This window comes from Anastrepha obliqua, chromosome 1 (assembly GCF_027943255.1).
Source record: "Anastrepha obliqua isolate idAnaObli1 chromosome 1, idAnaObli1_1.0, whole genome shotgun sequence".
Classification (NCBI taxonomy): Eukaryota; Metazoa; Arthropoda; class Insecta; order Diptera; family Tephritidae; genus Anastrepha; species Anastrepha obliqua.
In genome coordinates, this window is record NC_072892.1 from 165,972,103 (window position 1) to 165,992,806 (window position 20,704).

Here is a 20,704-nt window from a genome sequence, read left to right on the forward strand (position 1 = left end):
GCAAAAGGGAAAAGACATGAGAAATAAACTACAGTGCAACCTCGTTATGGCGAAGCTTGAAAAAATGAAACGCTAAATCGAACAAAAATCTTCCGAGTTGCCTGAAAAAGCTCGCTCTTATGAAATTTTAAATACAAAAATACTCAAAGAAATAAAAATAATGAAGAAATTTTGTGTTTGATAAGCCTTGATGTAAATTAACGGTTAGAGTACTGCTAGGAAGTTACGCTACGATATATAACAAAGTTGTGTTTAAAAGTCTAAACAAGTACAAGGTAAATTCTGAATATGCTGATGGTTGGAGTAGCTCTGGCAAAGGACTCGAAGTATAGAGCAAAGTATTGTTGTCAAATGAACTATGAAATGAAACGCAAGTCGGTTTGTCTTTGTGAAAAAACTGCAATGAAAAAGCTGCAAACATTTTCGAGGCCATTCTACATCGCATTTATTGTGCGTAAAGAAGTTAAAGTAATAGACTTTTATGGACCATTTGAACACTTTTATTGATGTCTTTATTAAACACTGTACGGGTTACTTGATGGTTTGATCTAAAAAAAAAAACTTAAACCCATTTATAATACTTTTTTATGAATATTTTGCTATTTTCCTTACATCAGAAGAGAGCAAATCTCTTGGTGCGCTGGTAATATTTGTCCGATCTGGGTTTCAGGGCATAGGAACATAAACTGAAATGAAATTGTTGACGAACTTACCAGGGTGCAGCTGACTGAATTGGCCTGAGCGACCTCCTACCCGGTCATCGGCATCCCCCCTCATAGTTGTTAAAGGGGAACTGCACAAAATATTTCTCAGCAAAGCACAGAAAAGATGGAGGTCCATTTCTTCGTGCACTAAATCGAAAAGCCGTTAGTCCCAGTACAATAGATGCAGAAAATTCTGGGGACTCCCCGCCATTAAATTTCCAAACTCGCAGCTGCGTTTGTCGGTCTTTGGACGATCTACACTCATGCAGGAGAGCTACGTTTACCCTTTAGTCCCCTTTGCAGAAGCTGTGAGGACCTTTCAGAAAAGGAGAAAGCTTCTGCATTGCTTTGACATAGAGGCGTACTAAGAAGGACACATTCACTCAGTCATCCTGCGTCCAGGGTCACCTATTTTCAAAAAAAAAATGCTTAATGCTTTTCAGCATAAGTTTTCCTTTCACACCTCTTTTTTCTGATAATATACTCAACGAAATTTGCGACGTCACTCTATCCTATCATCATTTCTTCGATTGTTTCTTCAGGTATAGAAACACCAATAGCTCGTGGCAGAGCTGTTCCCTCGCATTTTAAGAAGATTTGCTCCGCATCATCGTGATCTGTATATCGGTGCGTTCACCTTTCCCATTCGCAATAAATACTAGCGAAAGGATCCATGTAATAGTTAACCTCGCCGTGTTTTCTTGCTACCCACTTTTTTAAATCGGCTATTAGTGTGGCTGTCAATCTAATGTACTGCTCAGAGTTCTATCTTGTTTCCTAAAGTGTGAGCGTTTGAATTCTAATGTCGCAGAAATATTTATGATTCTGGGATTCCTGAGATGTTTGCCTGCCATCTCTGTTTGCGCTCTTGTTCTTAAAGATCTGTATCGATGGTTTTGCTGATAATTAAAATAGCTGCTTCTGGTACTGTTCTGTATGAAGGAGCCATTTTGAGAGCGCAGGTGCATTGCACAGATTACACAGCTTTTTGCCGGGATTTCACCCTAAGCGGATCAGCCCATATTTCACATGCGTATAGAATCCAGTTTCCCGTGTTCATTATAACTTTTCGCTTGCTCTGAACTGGATATGCAATGTTTGTCATGAGCTTAACTTTGGGAGCTATTGTGGTGGCATGATTTATGCGACCACTCTTTTTACCGATAAAGCGGCCCTGAGTACTTGCATATCTACTTCTACTGGAATATGCCTGTTGAGTAGAAGTTTGAGCTCTGTTTTCTCTGTGGCCAGCTTTAATCCGTGGCTTTCTAGCCATACTTGTATTCGGATCATCACTTGATTGGACTTCCTTTTGGCTTTGCCACTGTTTTGAGCGATTAATTCAGCTGCAATGTCGTCTATGTGTCCATTTAGACGCTCATTCTCGGGCGTCTCTATTCGAAGAATTTCATCATAGCTTATATTCCAAAGTTGAGGTCCGAGTATTGATCCTTGTGCCGCATCTGCTGTTATACGTTTTGTCTTCCATCCTTCGCGGGTTTCTTATAAGAGTACGCGATTGCTTAGGTAGCTGCAAATAATTTTCAATAGATTGCTCGAGATCTTGAATTATGTCTTTAAGGCTTCAATTACGTCGCGCCATCTTAAACTGTTGAAGTCATTTCTACTGTCCAGTGTGGCTAGTAATACTAAACGTTTGGAGTATCGATTAACTGCCTGAGCATGTTTCACGCTTGTTATGACCTCTTGGATGACTCCTAAGGTAGATCAGCCAAGCTGTAACAATGCACTAGAAAGAGCGGAACAGGTGTTCTTCATCTTTGATCGTTTCAACGAAGAACGCCGAACGCTTGAGTTAGTCTTGGGTGAACAGCTGAGCCCAGATACCTTAATCAATAATATGTGTGCATCACATGACTGTTGGAGCGCCGTTAAAAGATTTTCAAAGATACTAATGCTGCACCTACAAAGCGTGGAGTGGCAGCGCAAAATGAAGAAAAAAACAAATCAGCGCTCGACAGGAGGGGGACTGCCTACGAACTGACGACAAATCACAGACGGTCGAATCATGTGCTCATGATGACATAAGACGGTATAATATGTATTAGAAAGAAAGAAACCTCGATAGCATATAACATCCATACGCCCATGTGAGGAGAACCTAAGAGCATGCCACACATATCACTGGTACGACCGACGGCACAGAGACATTGGAACACGAGCCTATAGCATGAAGCTGGCTAGAAATATGGTGGACCCCGACGTCGGTGAATAGTATTGGTCCATTTAATGGACACCGTTCTGGGCCTTCTAGAAGTAATGCAAGATAGTTCTGAGAAGGGAATCTTCAGAGAAGAGGACGAGAAATTGTTTTAGTGGCTACACCATTCGACGCAGTTGATGACGGTCACTGTAAGTGTGAAGGCATTTTGAACCCTCTCACCCACCACCAAAAAAAAAGGTATATTTTCCTGTCAGACAGACCATCATTGTTCTCTACTGCTTCTCTAAATCTACGCTTTATACGTTTTTCAAAGAGTTTTCCTATGTTAACTAGCATAGCAGCTAGAAAATTAAGGTCACTAGCCTCGCACAGCCTGGGATAGTGTTCCCACCTTCTCCATTACATCAACAGTTCTGGGGGGCTGTCTGGATACCCTTACACCCTTTTTTGGTTGTTTGGCCGAGCTCCTCCTCCCATTTGTGGTGTGCGTTTTGATGTTGTTCCACAAATGAAGGGACCTACAGTTTCAAGCCGACTCCGAACGGCAGATATTTTTTTATGAGGAGCTTTTTCATGGAAGAAATACACTCGGAGGTTTGCCATTGCCTGCCGAGGGGCAACCGCTATTAGAAAAATGTTTTTCTTAATTTTGATGTTTCACCGAGATTCGAACCGACGTTCTCTCTATGAATTCCGAATGGTAATCACGTAATCATTCGGCTACGGCGGCCTCCCATTCTGCCCATTAGAGGTCTCAAAATGGGATGAAAACGCCGCTTTAGTGCTACTTGGGGAGTGCCAGACTGGTACTTCAATCATTTTACCTACCTGCTTTCCGTTGCATCGAGGTTTTAATATTCTATAAATGTAAAGAATCATATGCCCAGTTTCTTGAATGTCGGTGTATCGAGATTTCACTGTAGTAGTGAATAGGCGTCAAACTGAGAAACGAGAGACGAGCATCAAAGGTGCGATATACATATGCACAAGTGTTGTTGCCTTATGCTAGGTGAGCCAAAAACGCAGAGTGGAGTTCAGTGTTGGTGGCGAACAGTGATGGGTAGAGGGGTATCCGGCAGCGGATGTGGCAAAGAGACAACACATGAAAACCAACCACTCCTGCCCCGCTAAAAAAAACACCAAAAGCACAAAAAGATTTAAGTTAGGCTACAAAAGTGAATGCGGAAAATGCGAAAAATGAAATCACAGCCAAAATAAAGAGAGAGAGAGAGCGAGCGAGAGTGAGAGAGGGTAGATTGGCAAGTGCATGGCTGGTAAAAGGACGCAAAGAGATGAGTGTTTCGTAAAGGCAACGGTAAATGATGTTGGAAGTGCACGTGTGTGTGTTTAAAGTGTACCTCAACACAGTCATACACGGCAAGATACAAATCTAAACTACAACGAATTTGAATGTGAATGTGAATAAGCGAATGAGTGAGTGAGCAAAGGAAATCACTTAATTTTTGACATTTTCGCCAGACGCAGTGAATTTTAGGCGAGTGAAAAATATCGAAAAAACCAAGCGAATTGCAATATAAAATAAATGTTAAATTAAGAAAAAGCAAATCTAATTTTATTAAGCAGAAGAAGGTTGTGCCACTACGTGTCGTATAGTCGTGTATGTACATGTATGTGTAAATTAGCGCCGTTTTTGCGTGCTGGTGTAAAATAAGTAAATGTGTAAATTTAAATAAAGAAAACAACAAAAAATTTCATATACGAAAATTAAATTGCTATTCCGGAAGGCAATGTGCAACAAAAGAGTGAAAAAAGTCAACTGTAAAAATCAATGAATTGAGCCATTCGCCGTTTTGCTGAGCTCAACTGTGCGTGTGTTTGTATGTCATCTTCCTTCCGGGTTGTGTCATATCCACTTTGCTATTATATTGTGCTAAAAATTTATAAACATACGTAGTTACTCGGGCTCCTATACATGCATACTTGCATATAACTGCACCACATGGAGGCGCTACAGCACATATAATAATAAGACACACACACACACACATACAGGTAATTAGCGACTTCGTAATGACGGAAATTATTAGTAATTGCACTGCGCGGCCTCCCGTGCAAAGCTGTGTGGAATGAAGTGTCATCATTTGCCGGTTATAAAAAAATTATTTTTTAACGCTAAAATCTGCTTTTTATGATTCTCTATCTCTTATTATTTGCGCGCCTAGATATATGCAATAACTTTCTTATAGAGATTTACGACCTTTTTGCTGAGTAGCCGCGCTAAAATTTAAATTGGTATATGCTTTAGTTGTGCTGCTAGTCTATGCTTTGCAAATTAGTAGGTAGAATTTCATAACAAAAACTTGTGCAGTGTCTGAAAACAAGCCATGTACTCTATAAAAGTCGTCATCTAGCACAAAGCAACTAATAAATACCCCTAATTCAAAAAAAAACTCACAGCCTGCCAGTCTAGCCGACTGATTAAATAAGTTTTCATTTTATTTTATGTTCCCTTTTGTTACGTCAAAAGCTTTTAAGAGCTTTTGGCTTAGCTTTTCGTAAGGATATGCGCATGGTTTTATTGTTGGTAACCAACTGTCAAATGAAATTTGACAATTGTATGCGGCAAATGGCTGAGTGAGTGACATTGGCAATAACAATAAGAGTGCGACTGAATCTCTCTTGCACTCTCCCACTCTCACACTCTTGCACTCTCATCCAACAACAATTGCTCTATGCGCCAATTAATGACTACAAAAGGTTATTGACAGAGTGCCTCAAACATGAATTGTATATAAATGCTTAGGTTTAATGCTGCTGACGGAATGAGTAGGATTTGGCAGTAAATTTGATAAGCTTGAGGTAGCACACAAGCGGTCAACATTAACGGTAGTGAGAGCGCGTATAACGAGATAGCTGGAAAACGCGATGACCATCCCTGAAAGGAATATCTTGGCGTGTCAAATTATTCTAGACCGGGTTAGGTTAGGTAGTGCTGGCTGATCTGTAACAATTCTAGGATCCATTGTGCTACCATTGGCATATATCTGGATTCGAAGAAATCATTTTATACAATTCATTACGTACTTCTTCGCGAGTTTTAATAAGCCATTCAGCCGTTTGTCAGCGATATCCTTCAAGAATGAAAAATACGTTAATCCTAGGCACATTTATCAAGTACTACAGAGCCAGCTCTCTGTGGCAGTGGCAAAGTAAGTGTTCCAAAGGGCTCCTGACATTCCCTTCGTTGCACGCATTACATGCATCGCCCATTTTGGCTCCATGTTGTCTCCTATAGTCACTTCACGAAGGAAAAGAGCCCGAAATTTCAAGCCTTAAATTTCGTCAATGCTGTTGCGAAATGGTTTGTCAAAAGCCCGTAATCTTGCTCTATATAAACTCAGACAATTGCAAAGATAGTGAACGGTATATTTAAACTTCTTGCATGCGCTGATACCCATGCCCATAGCCACTTGTAAATTACTTATAGACAGGGAAACCATCAAAAAGGTAAATACAAGCTGGCAAAACCTCACAACATGCGAACTAAGCAGACAGACATGGCCGAACTGGAACAGCGGTCGATCGAAGATCTTGCTAAGATTCAACAGAGAATCTATAAGAAAAATGATAGGTGTATTAACTGGTCACTGTTTAATAGGCAGCCACGCTAGAAGGTTAGGACTCCCTTACTTCGATTTCTGTAGAAGCTGTCTTAATACAGAAGGAGAGGAAACAGTCAGACACCTTTTATGTGAGTGTGAAAGCCTAGCTATGAGAAGGCTGCGCACTCTTGATACAGCATTTCTAATCGAACTTCCTCGTTTGTTAAAGCAACCGGGTGGTTTGAAAAGGAACACGTAGAGTAAGGATAAGCTCCAGCGGTATCACAATGGATCTGCGGAAGGTCTAAGTGTGTCTTATGACAACCACCCTACCTACCCTACCTACCATGCTCCTTCTACCTCTCAGTGTCTTGTGAGAACCGAATTTGGTCTAGAGATGTTGGGTCCTAACCGTGCCTAAGCGGTTGTTTGGTTTTTGATAAGTTATAACCAAGCTATGTCTCCTGCATGGTTTTGACATTACGCAAGCTGGTGGTAGTCCCTTCCGTAGTCCGCTTGAGATGCTCTAATAATGAGGCTTTAGTTTCCCTTAATCTACAGGGTTGCCCATATTCGACGGATCCGACGGATTTCGATGACTCTTTGGGCCCATTCCAATCGACGAGGCTTGTCCGCAGGCAACAATCTTTGCGTCAATTAAATCTTATACGGGAATAAATGCAAATCAATGCAGATAATTCGTTGTAAAGTGGTCCGAGCAATGCCCAACTGCTGAGAACGGCGATTTTGGGATGTCCTTGGCGACCTCTCAACAGTGGCCCGTACAAGAGCAATATTCTCATCCGATCGCCTTGGTCGGTTTTGATTTGGCCTCTTTGGATTAGAAAGAGCATCACCAGTCGAAAACCTTGCGTACAAACGTTTAATGGTGTTCTTAGAAGGCGCACATTTCACATTATTTAATTTTTTATACGCACGTTGAGTTTTCACAATTGACTTCTTTTGTTGAATGTTAATTTCAACAATTTGGGAGCGCTTGCTTGGGATGTACTGTTCCATGGTAAAAATCTGCTTGGACTGACGCTTCCAACACGGTATGTCATTAAGCGATCTGACGTTTCTGCCAAAAGATACAGGGTTGTCAGATGGGTTCGTCGAATATTGGCAATCCTGTAGCTGAAGAGTATTTCTACTGGTTTCGCTTCGGTCGGACTTAAGGAGGATAGTAGCCTTCAAAGGGCCGGAGGAATGGATGCCATACTACATAAAGTGGCATTGAGCCATTAACTGAGCGACTTGAGCTTTATACGAAAATTTGGATTGAGAATTAACGACGACAAAACAAAATATATGTTGACGGCCAGCATACAAGGCATTCTACTCACTTATTAAACTTTTTAAATCGAAGTCGCTGAATAGACCGTGCAAAATTTCGCTGTTTAAATCTTTACTGCGACCAGTTCTTTGCTACGGATCAGAGTCTTGGACAATAAGCAAAAACGACAAAACCAAACTCCAAGTATTCGAGAGAAAAATTTTGAGGTTAATCTTCGGTGCAGTCCAAGGCAACGGCGAGTGTCGTATGAAATGGAACCATGAACTGGACCAACTTATAAGAGGGGAAAATGTTGTGCGGCTCATCTAAGCTCAAAGACTAAGACAATGGAAATGGACCCTACGAGAGCTCAACGAAAAATAATTCACGCTAAAACATTTACAACGAAAGCAGGAGGCAGACTAAGATCAAGATGGATTGACTTTTTAGAAGACGATATGGAGAAACTCAAGGCCAACAACTGGAAGGAATCAACTAAGAACGGGGGCAAATGGAGACATTTTGTGCAGCAGGCCAAAGCTCACACAGAGCTGCAGTGCCAAGTGGTGATGATGTTACTTTCGCAACTCATTATGTTTAACTTTTAGTTTTAGCAGCTTGCCTGTCTGTGAAGATAGCTATCTTGGCTTGCATGGTGCCGCAGATGACCTAGCAGGCTTCCCTGGCTGCTAGTAATTCTGCCTGGAATTCGTCAGCTTTGTCTGGGGAGTGGATTGATTTGGATAGTTGCAGAGATTCAAAGTACAAATCTGTCCCAACCCTGCAGTCTTTTAACCAGTATTGATTTGGATAGTTGGAGGGATTCAAAGTAAAAACCTTTTCCAAAGCCGTCATTCTAGAAAGTGGGAGCCGGTTCTATTAGATAATTCTTAATTACTTTGCTATTGAATTCGGAAACACCCCTAAGATTATTTTTACATTTATTATTCCGGAGGGATCTTCAGTCTAGTAATGAGGAGTTTAACTTGGATGAAACGATTACAGGCACTGGTGTATTGTTATTCGAGAAATGACATGACAGTGAAGTTGGCAAACATAAAAAGTCTCTTTTTGGAAAAGCTGGTTATGACTAAGACCCTTAGGTAGGTAACTGTCAACAACAAAAATATTAGTAATGCCGAACACTTTTATATTCTAGTCGGCAGCAAAGCAATAATCTCCACTGGGTTTCGCCGCATAGTGACATTCGTCAGAAACGAGTAAGCAGACGAGTGCGCGAAGAAAGGATCTTAGGTATCGCTTCTAGAATTGAGTCCATGCATGCGAGTTCCATTGATTTAGTAATCTCAAAAGTTGAGAAAGGGGTTTACTCGGCATCTAAGATCATTAGAAATAATCTAAGTGCTTATAAGATAAAGAAAATAAGCTTACCGAGATTCTCCAGACCGATTATATGTATGTCATTTTAGGGAAACACTAATCGGGCAGTGTGACCCACTGCGTTCAGTGGCTTTATACCTACCAAATTATTAGTCACGCATATAGATTTTTGTAAGATCTGTGTGAGGATGTGAGTGACGTTCATTCAGTACTTTCTGTGCCAGTGCCAAGCACGTCGAGCAAACGAGCTTCCTCGGGAGAAGCCTTGATATGTGCTTCTAAATCCTTCAACAAGTTTCGCTCATATTTTTATCAGACGAAGGCATAAATCTCAAAAAATGGTCAAAACTGAGCAAAAGAGGATAATAAGGAAATAGCTCTAAAACCAAAGACTTGGACGCAGTTATATTTTCCTGTCGATTAGGCCATCTGATGACATTAAAGTTGTATAAGGCAGAATACTCGGCAGAATGCAAAGATCAGCCTGCGCAATAACCGTCGGTGCAACGCACTGACACACGTTATTCCAATAGTATTAAGAAGATGGCAACCATGAGTGCATTTAGGTTAAATGAAGCGGGTCGCTGGAAAGAAAAAAACGTATGGTTCCGCCAGTCTGTTGTTGCGACAAACTCAGTTAACCTCGATGAGGACTGACTACATCGTCCCGACAGTAACATTCAATAAGAATTTCGCCGCTCACTTCCCATCTAAGGAAGAATGGAATAAGGGATTCTCTCTAAACAACTTCGACACTACAGTCTATACAGATGGCAGTAAAATGGACTGTGGTGTTGGAGCTGTTATATATTTTCATAGACTTAAAATTGAAAAATCTACCTACAAGCTCAAACAATCGTCAATATTGTTCAACATGAAATGACGGGACGCATGGAGACTAACGGCAGTCATAACTGGCTTTTGGTCTGTCGGAGAACAAGCAGCCAAAATGAACATCCCTCACAACACATACTGTCACAGTTGTAAACAACCGGAGAAAAAGGAAACAATCTTCCATTTCCCCTGTGAATGCCCTGCCCTATGGCAGGACGGAATGTTAACCCTGGTCCAACCGCTATTCGAGAGTCTCGAAAAACTGCCTGGCTTAGATGTCAACAACCTAATACGGTTCCTGAACCGCACATACTGGATATAGTCATGCTGTAAATAACCGTTAAACAAGTTGGTAACGAGGATGTGCCAACAAAATGGTGCGGAAGCGCTAGTTGGATTCTGGACGAATCACCACTTAAACGAACCAACCAACTAAGCCATCTGATACTCCGAAAAAAAATCGGTCTGCTATCTTTTTAGATATTCCCTTTCCCTTTGGGGCACCACCAAATAAAGCTAGTTTTACACTAGACAGTACCGGTAAAACCAAGATTATTGTTAGGCATCCACAGTGAGAACTATACATAATTATTTCATTTCAACGTTTAATGATTTTTATAAGAATGCGAATATTTCAATTTACTGCTCTGCGTATCAACAATTCGTTGCGTATACGCCGTGTATCATACTAGTTTTCATAATGAAAGCAATTTTGATAGCGAGAAATCGATCAACAGTATGTCACTGTGGAAGTTTCTATGGGTGTTTCCCCCATATAAAAAAATGTGCAGCATTCTCTATATGGAGAAAATGCACTAGACCGCCAGAAAAAAAAATCAATGACATTTTTTAGCCACTTGAAACTTATACTAATTATACTACAATTCAATCGGTTATAAAACTGCATACTTGACATTTTTCCAAAAGTATTGATTCAAAAATAGTAATTTGTTTTTTGAAAATTTATTGACTTTTTTATTTAAATTTGCACAAAGTCTGAGACTTGTATTTATAAGGTTTTTGTAGGAGAATGAAATATTTTTTGTTATTATTGCTTTATTATTAAAATGAAATACTCTGTACCGAAAACGACAATGTAAGATTGAAAAGTTATGATGTACACCAAGGATATACACCACAAATTGGTGGAGCAATTCAGCCCAAATGCTAACACAGAATTTGGCCTCTAATTATAAATATAATTGGGTTAGAGTGCATTACTTCCCATACAAAGCAAAAATCTCCATCAAGTTGCTTTAATCTCATTATTTTGATTCCGTTGATGCAATGTTTAAACATTTTTCTGAAAACTTTTAAGCTTAAACTTGCCTACCTAATCTAAAACTTATCTTGTTCATCAAAAACTCGATTTTTGAGGTATTTTAAAATTCGTATCACTTAAAATCTTAATCTCAATTAAATCTTAATATTTTTCCCAAGTATTTTGGCGAAAATCTTAAAAGATAATAGCCTTCATAATGACCGCGAAAAACTGCTGCTTTTTTAGTTAGACACTTTTAAGCTCATATTCACACACACACACCCACATTCTCTGCTAACGAAGCCACTTTTCTGCACGAAATTTGTATTTCGTATTTTACAAATATTATTTGCTATTTGTATTCAGTGCGCCCATAAACATACTAGTAATGAGTTTCAAATGAAAAATTTACCTCGTATCGTCTTTTTAAGATACAAGCCATTTCCTTATCTCAAAATCATTGAATTTTGAATGATGTCAACTGAATTTCTTTGTGACGACCTGAAAAATCTTATAATTATAGAGCTGATGCCAAGCACGAGTTCGAAGTCAGTTCGAATATATTGGCCAGCAGTTAGTTAGCTAGGCCAGTTAATAGTTAGTTTAATTTAATGCTTCAGTTAATTGCAGACAAGTAATTCTACATCTTGCATTTTCCAATAGTTTTTTGGAAACCGCTATGAATTTCAGGGAACATAAGAAAAAAACCAATTATATTTCAGAAAGTATCAAATATACTCAGAATAGAAAACTGTAAAGAATGATTTAAATCAACTAATCCTAGATCTTGGATTTTATCGCAATACACTTTGTTTTAAAGTTTTTCCAAATGAAATGCCTTCGGGTCTTCTTAAGATTTTTAAGTTGAATTAAAAAAAAAAAAGTTTTTGGGATCAAGCAGGTCTTTTAACCTTTTTTGGAAAAAAAATAGTTTTTTTTTTTAATTTGTGGAGAAAACTTTTTTTTGTTACCCTCAGATTTCATATTTATTGAGAGTCAATATTGAAAATTTGGCTATAAAATATTTGTAAGCCAAATATTTTGGGATTGTGCCCTGTGATTACACCTACTGGTACTCTCAGGTCGTTTCTGCTAAGTTTTAGAAGAAATATCGCTAATTTTCCTGTTTGGCTATTTCACAAAGCACTTGGTTACTCTGCACGAGTTCAACTCAAACCAATGTCCTCTGTGGGTAGACCTCATGAAGTTGTCAATCCATAGTTGAATCGATGCAGAATTGACACCTAGAAAGGGTTCAGGGGCCAGTGGTGTGCTTGCAGAGCCTTCATATGCCAGTTTAACAGCCAACTCATTCCCTGTAATACCACAATATCCAGGCACCCAGATAAGATCAAATTTATTGAGTTTAGCAACACTGTTTAGTTTTGACTTACATTCACCGACCAATTTCGAAGAGCAGCGTGGGTTAGCAAGGGCTTTCAGTGCAACTTAACTGTCACTACAAATTCCAATACTACTACCCCGCCACTTCTTCTCAATTAAGCTGTACATTCAGCTACATTCAAAATGGAATAGACTTCCGTTATAAATACTGTATCCATCTGTCCTGTAGGCGTAGGATTGTTCAGTGTCTTCGTCTAAGTACCATCGAGATCCGCTACCATCGCTGGTGTTGGATCTGTCGGTGAACAAAGTGCGCTGAAATCCCGTTAACAGGTTCCCTGGACTTAACCATTAATCTCTATCTGGGATCAAAACATCATACATCCTACCGAAACTAACGACAGGCACCCGATTGTCCGCTGGCAGCGACAACAGTATACATCGCTCCGATAACTGGTGGCAAATTTGACAGTGGCCAGTGCTTTCTTCATTTCTCCAGACTTGAGTCTGTACGCCGCCTTCATTGCTTCCTTCCGGATTTGAAGATCTAGAGGTTGAAAGTTCAGAATGACACTAACAGCATTGCTAGATGTCGTACTCAAGCACACACTTCTCTGTAGTTTGGGTAGGGGTTTATGATAATGAGTCTAATCCGGGTGATGCACAACCAGTATTCCATCGTCTTGTCTTTCCAAAGGGGTCAGAGGACTTTAAGTTTTCGAGAGACCTTCTGCTCGACGTGTGTCTTCCAGTTTAACTTACAATCTAGGATTGCCTCTAAGTTTTTGTCCTCAGAAGGCAGTTGCAGGGGGTTGAATTTGAATTTGAAGAGGTCGAGCCAAGGAGCACCAGGAGATTTGGTGGCTCCTAAAACACTCAGGCTAAAAAGCCCATTGTATTTAAAGCTCTGGAAAGGGGGTAGATAGTCAAGGAGGTAGTAACACCAAAAAAGTTGGCTTCAGAGCCCATTCTGGCTAAAAAGTCAGAGATCTCGTTACCGGCGATACCCACGAGCTCCGGGACCCATGTTAGTATCAGACTATTATGTTTACCGACATAGTTCAGCCTGGATTTACAGGACTCGACCAACCTTGAAATGGTTGGGGGGCTGTCTAAGGCCATGAGGGCTCAGTTCTGGAGCCATCCGTGAAAATGCGCAATCAGTGTTTGTCGGGCTCGTTTTTTGAGTTTGATCACAGTTGAGCCTCAGGCAGCATCACACAGTATCTGTGGTCAAGCGCGACTCTGGATGGCATGGAGTCAAGGTGCATGGCGAGGATCGTTGAATCGAAATTCTTGCATACTCTGTTGACCAATGCCGGACAGGGGACGTACCAATTCCCATTGTGTTTCAGCCTGCAGATGACCGTCAAAGCATCTGTTTGGATGGAAACATCAAGTGGTGGTAGACTAATCAGAGCAGCTAATGTCGGGCCTGCAGTAGTCGGAAGAGCTCCGGTGCAAGGGATGGCCACAGTGCGTTGTAGTCCCGATAAGGTCCTCCGAACTCACACAAGAGGGAGCTTACTCAACCAGACCACTGATGGATACGTGATAATAAGTCTTATCATAGCCATGTAGATCCATGGGACCTTTCTAGGAGAAAGACCTCACTTTTCTCCAAAAACAGCCTTGTACTGCCAGAAAGCTCTCAATGCTTGGGTGTTTTTGTTTGAAAGTGTGAGGAATTTACTATCGGGAATTACTCCAAGATATTTAATTTCCTTGGATAGCTGAATTGTGACTCCTTTTACCTTAGGCAGAACAAATCCATCAAGCTTCCTCCTCGAGCATAACTGAGGCATATTTGATTATTCTGAGGTGAATTTGTATGCTTTTTGTGCTGAAGTGTGATTTATCTTTTTGAAATAAACCTGGCAGTTCCTGCAGTGATTTTGAATAAGCAAAAAAAAAAAACAAAAATCAAACAAACGAACAAAAAAAAAATCAAAATCATTCAAAAGTTAACAGCAGTTAGCCGGAATTCAGCTAAGTTTCTTGCAGGGTTAGTTGGCTCAGCTTTGCATATTTGTTTGTTTGTTTACTGTTTCATCCTATGGCCGCTTGTGTCCTTTGTCCTGTTTTCTAACTTGACTCGCTGGCCATAGCCAAACATATACACACTCTCTCTCGCCCTCTTTCTCTTTCTCTCTCTCTCTTTTTTTATCTATCTTTCAGAGCCTTTTGCCTCATTTGCTCACGCTCTCCTCTCTGTTCTACTTTGATTCGTTTCCGTTTTGACAGCACGTTGAATTTCTTGTTTTTGGCGCAGCGTGGAGAATGCAGAGGAAACAGCAGTAAGGCAGTAAAGCAGCAAAGTATAGAGTGATAAATAAAAGTGTTTACAACAAAGTGAAGTGGCAGTGTGAAGAGTAGCTGTGAATTTTTTTACATATAAGCAGCTAAAAGCCGACTACAAAAATAAAAAAATTCAGAAAGGAAAAATATTTGTAATAAAATATAAGAAGAAGCAGAAATTATTGTAAAGAGATTAAAGTGGGAGATAAGCGTAAACAGAAAAAGAAAAGAAACGTCGATAGTTCGAAGTTGCTTGAGTGATTTTGCAGTGACCTGTGAATATCCTGACGGCACAACACCACGAAAGGTAGCTAAATTGAAGTGCAGCTGGTGAAAATTATTGAAATATTGAAATGTATATTTGATAGCTGGAATGGTAGTTTGTGCAATAACTGGAATTTATGCAAAAATTTTAAAACACAAAAACAAAAAGCGAGGCATTCGTATAAACAACTACATATACATATCAGCGCAACGACATATAAGTAGATATTTCTAGCGATACTCACTCAAAGCCCAAAAGCAATATATGAATTTTTAGCGCAAGTAAAACACCAAGAACTATGCACCAAAAAATATTTATTTTACATATGAAATTTTTACAAAAAATTTGTATTAAAAACCCTTAGTGCACGTAAAGACTTAGAAGAGCGAATTAAAATACCCAAATTTCTTAATTTTGTAAGCTAGCCAAGTAGTCTATCAAGCGCACACACCCACACACTCGCACATTCACAAAACGTGCACTGCATTGTGAACGCTGTGTCGTCTTCATCAACAACAACAAAGGCGACGACGACAACGACGACGACGACGACGTCATCACAGCAAGACCAACTAATCACAGCAATTTGCCGCGGCGATATTCCAGTTTCCTTTTACACATTGCGGCATTATATAATAGAAAAGCAGATAGCAAACAGAAGACACAATCGTATCTTATAGATACAAATGTACGCAATTTACAATAGTGGCGGTAATAAAATCGGCAAATAGTGTGCCAGCGCCGCCGTCACAGCCGCTGGAACCCCGAGCTTACTGTCACGCAATTGTTGCGAAAAATGAGAGCACAAAAACATAGTAGCAAAGAATAAGAATCGAGAAGAAATAGTAGCAAAAAATAAGAATAAAGCAGAAATAGTAGCGAAGTATAAGAAAAGAAAAAAATAGTAGCAAAAAAAAAAAATAAGTAGCGAAAAATAATAGAAAAATACGAGAAAAAAATAGTAGCAAAAAGTAAGAAGCAGCGCCAAACGATACAACAAAACAAGCGCCCATCAGTGTGTGTTGGTGACAACAAACTTGCCGAACACGAAAGGGAGCAAAAAAGTTACAAGTAGCAGAGCAGGAATTTCGTCATCGTCAGCGTCCATTGCTTGGGCCCACACCCAACAATCGACAGCCCTTTTGCCTGCACGCACACGCACACATTTGTAGCCACGCTTGCATATACACATACGAGTGTACTTGTGTAGTTGTAGTTGCAGTAGTGTTGTTTTTGTGAAACATTCATACACACGCACATAACAGTATCCTTCACCTCCGTCGCATCTACATCGGCACAAGCCTAAACCAACCAACAAAGCCTTTGTTCAACCAATCGACCCACTAATCCACCGACCTACCATCGACTTCATCGTCATTATCCTAACGCCGCCACCGCCGCCGCCGTCATCATTCGCGTTAGTCTGAGTGAGTGTTGCCTCAGTTGGCTGTTGTTTGGCCTTAGCCTCAGCTTCAGCTTCAGCCTCGACCTCAGTCCAAAGCGCATTTGCACCCATTTGTGCACGTCATCGCTGTCGCTTCGCCAACGCGCCAACGTTGCTCTCATCGTATAAGCGCCAGCTATAAACAACTACATAGATTTTGCTATTCTTGTAAGTCTGAATGTGTTTTGGTGTTAGTTGTTTCACTGTGTGTATGTATGTGTATGTATTTGTTAAGCAGCATGCATTGTTGTTTATTATACATATTTATATGTGTGTGTAGATATGTACGTGTATATGTGCATAAGTGTTTATGTGTGTTCTGAATGTTAGTTTTCGGTGTCGTTATTAATTTTATGCAAGTATAAGTGAGCCTACACATTACCACACATTTGAAATACCCCATACTTGTATGCCTTCGTGTAGGTGTACGCGCAAACAATTGGCTCATTGTTGGTTTTATTTAAAAGGCCACTCTAATTCCTCTTTGCCAGCAATCGACCACCAACCGGGACAACCGCATTTCTGAAATCGTATCCGCGGCATGCACAGTGGTCACACTGTGGTTACCCTTTCGGTTAGATTGAATTGCTTGCAGGCAGACGGTAAGGTGTTCAGTAGCTTGAGAGCGTAATCGAAAGTGATTCCCGGTTTAGTTGGACTTACGTGACCAGAACAAGCCGGTTTTAGAAGTGGTCAAATACTAACAGTTCTGCAGCTTTTTTAAAATTTTATATTGGGTAGTCGAAAAAGTCTTTTCGTATTTCTAATCAAACTTCAACTAAATTTTTTTTATATTTGTAATGAACTTTATTAAACCAAATATGTACCATTTTGGTCGACCTTTTGCCATTTTTCTTCTACAGACATTATTCCATCAGTGTAAAACTTTTGTGGTTTCTCGGCGAAAAACTGCGACAAGTAATTTTCACAGGCTTCTCTTGAAGCCAACTTTACTCCATTAAGGAGGTTCTGCATTGACCGAAACAAATGGTAGTCCGATAGTGCAAGGTCAGGGCTATATGGTGGATGCATCAAAACTTCCCAGCCAAGCTCTCCCAGTTTTTGCCGAGTCATCAAAGATGTGTGTGGCCTAGCGTAGTCCTGACGGAAGACGACGCCCTTTCTGCTGATCAGTTCTGTTCGTTTTTTTCGATTGATTGCTTCAATCTCATCAGTTGTTGACAGTAAAGTGTAGAATCAATCGTTCGAGCAGGCTGGAGCAGCTCATAGTGGATGATTCCATTCCAACCCCACCAAAAACACAGCATAACCTTTCGAGGCGTCAATCCTGGCTTTGCGACCATTTGTTGAGCTTCACCACCCTTGCACCATGATCTTTTTCGCACATTATTGTCGTATTTGATCCACTTTTCGTTTCCTGTTACCATTCGCTTCAGAAATGGTTCGATTTCATTTCGTTTCAGCAAAGAATCGCAGGTGTTAATTCGGTCCATTAAATTTTTCACAGACAATTCATGTGGTACCCAAACATCGATCTTCTTTTTGTAACCAGACTTTTTTAAATGGTTCAAAACGATTGGCGATGAATGTTTAGTGCCTTGGCGATGTCATGGCAGCTTATGTGACGGTCCTGGTCAATCTTTTCCATAATTTCATCGACTTTTTCAACAATAGGTCGACCGGAGCGAGTTGCATCTTTCACATCGAAGTTTCCAGAACGGAAACGAGTAAACCATTGTTGTGCTACACGAACTGATACAGCAGCGTCTTCGTAAACTTCACAAATTTCATTGGTGGCTTCCGTGGCGTTCTTCCCTTTTTTATACAAAAATTTCAAAATATAGCGAATTTCTTCATTATTTTCACTCATTTTTGAACAGCTTTAACTTTTTTTCAACTCCTCCGAATTTAATTTTTTTTTGGTTAAATGAAGCTTAAAATGTCACCTTTCTAGCACCATATGATACGACACAATGTGATTAGTAGCACTGGAGATAGATGACTCCAACGATATCTATTGACAAAATACGCAATTACCCAATAAATAAGAAATATTTATTAAATGTTTTTTTGTATAAAATTTTTTTCGACATAAATTGCATGTTCTATAGGAAGTCTTTTACGGTAGATACCTATGAAATGAGACTTTTTTTTTCAATTTCAAACGTTTATTAACAAAAATGGTTACTAATTTAATCTTCAAAATAATAGCTATCGCTAGCGACGCGACACATTTTTCCCATCGCTCAGGCAAATTTGTGGATGTCGCGCCGCAAACTAATCATCGAGCAATTTTTTGCTTATTCGTGAGAATTGAAGCGCTGCTCGGAAAGTGCGTGGCCCATCGATGCAAACAAATGATAATCGGAAGGCACCAAGCGGTTCCCAATCGTACGTCTCAACCAATTCCCGGGTCGCTCTTGTTCGATGTGGCGGTGCATTGTCATCAAGAAAAATTACTTTGTGACGCTGATCGGCATATTCTGGGCGTTTTCGGTGTATAGCGCTGTTCAAATCGGCCAATTGTCTTTGGTAGCGTGCACCGTCAACTGTTTCGCCTGGTTTTAATAGCTCGTACCAAATCATACCACGCTGATCGTAGAAAACACACAGCATTGCCTTGTGGCCGAAGCGATTTGGTTTGGCCGTTGTTTTTGGTTTGTGGCCGGGCGGACCATGCGATAGTTTACGCTTGGGATTGGAGAAATACACCCATTTATCATCACCCATAACGATTCGATGCAAAAAAGACTTCCTTTTGAACCGGGAGAGCAGTATTTCACAAGTGGTTTTTCGGTTCTCTTGCAGCCTTTCAGTCAGTTCAGGCGGCACCCATCTTTCGACCTTTAAAATCATGCCCATGTCTTTCAAACGTTTGGAAATGGTGTTTTGGGTCACTCCCAACTGCTCTGCCATCATTTCTGGCGTTTCACCCATCATCTTCATCCAAAAATGCTTGCAATTAGGCGTCCTCAAACTTTTTCGCTGGCCAGCCACGGTCCTCGTTCTCCACGCTAAAATCACCACTTCGGAATTTTTAAATCCACCTGAAGCACTGTGCTCTACATAGAGTATGTCCACCATAAGCTTCTATAACCATTCGATGAGCTTGAGAAGCGTTTTTCTTCAAATAATGGGCGGGCTTTTGTGCGAGAGTAAGAATTGGAAGGATACGGTTTTAGGGGTTAAGGAATGAAAGCTTTTTGTTTTTTATTATTTTTTTTTTTTTGTATGAAAGTAGGTAAGTTTGGGAAAGTGACAGTGCTTTACGTGGAATTCGAACACACAACCCCAGGGAGGGCAGGCTAGTGCACTTACTCTACACTACCGGGTAGGGAATATAGAGGTAATATTGAGAAACTTTGATGCATCAATACACAACTTTAACTATGTAGCGCAGAATTCCAAAAAAAATCGTGCCATGCATATCTATCCGTCCCAATGCTCATAAGTGTAAGTGCTCGTACCGTCATGCTGAAGGACATTCCGGTCAACGACCTGAAACACTCTTTCGAAAAGCTTTTAGATCGCACAAACCAGTGTAGCGGGGTCCGAGGAGACTATTTTGAATAAATAAACTCGAAGTTATCAGAGCAAAGCTTCTGTGGTATCTATTTTAGCTCAGTCGTATTTATTTTGGACTTCACCTTATATCTATGCCAAATGTGTGAACATCAGCTTCAACCAAGCTTTCCTACGCACTTATCTTAAGCTTTACGAGTTTTTCGACTTCGGTGACCCCCACTAAAATAGTCTGCTTAAAATTTTCGTGAACCACTTTAACCCTCTAAATGCCTTTTATTATAGCTAGTTTGAGAACGTGTCAAAAATGCCGATTTAAGTAAGAGCTGCTGGGTTAAGATCTCTTCTAGTTCCTGTCCTCATTGATGTAGAGGCCCTAACAAAACGCTTCCAATGGTCACGATCCTTCGCAATGACTTTCATTTTTTTTGAAAAATTTCCCTACATCCTTAAATGTTTTTTCAAGGGCTCTCTTCCATCTGCACCCTGAGCGTCCTTATTCTCCACTGCCTTGCGGGCTCCAATCGAGTGCTTGCCTGAATATTTCTGTGGGATCCTTTCGAAGAGTATGGCCAATCCGCTTCCACTTCCTCTGCTTTATATCAGTATGGTGGGTAACTGCTTACAATTCGCCTAAACCTCCCTGTTGTTGATTGTTCTGGCCTAGCAAACCCCTAATAAGTGCCCTAAACATTTGTTGACGAAA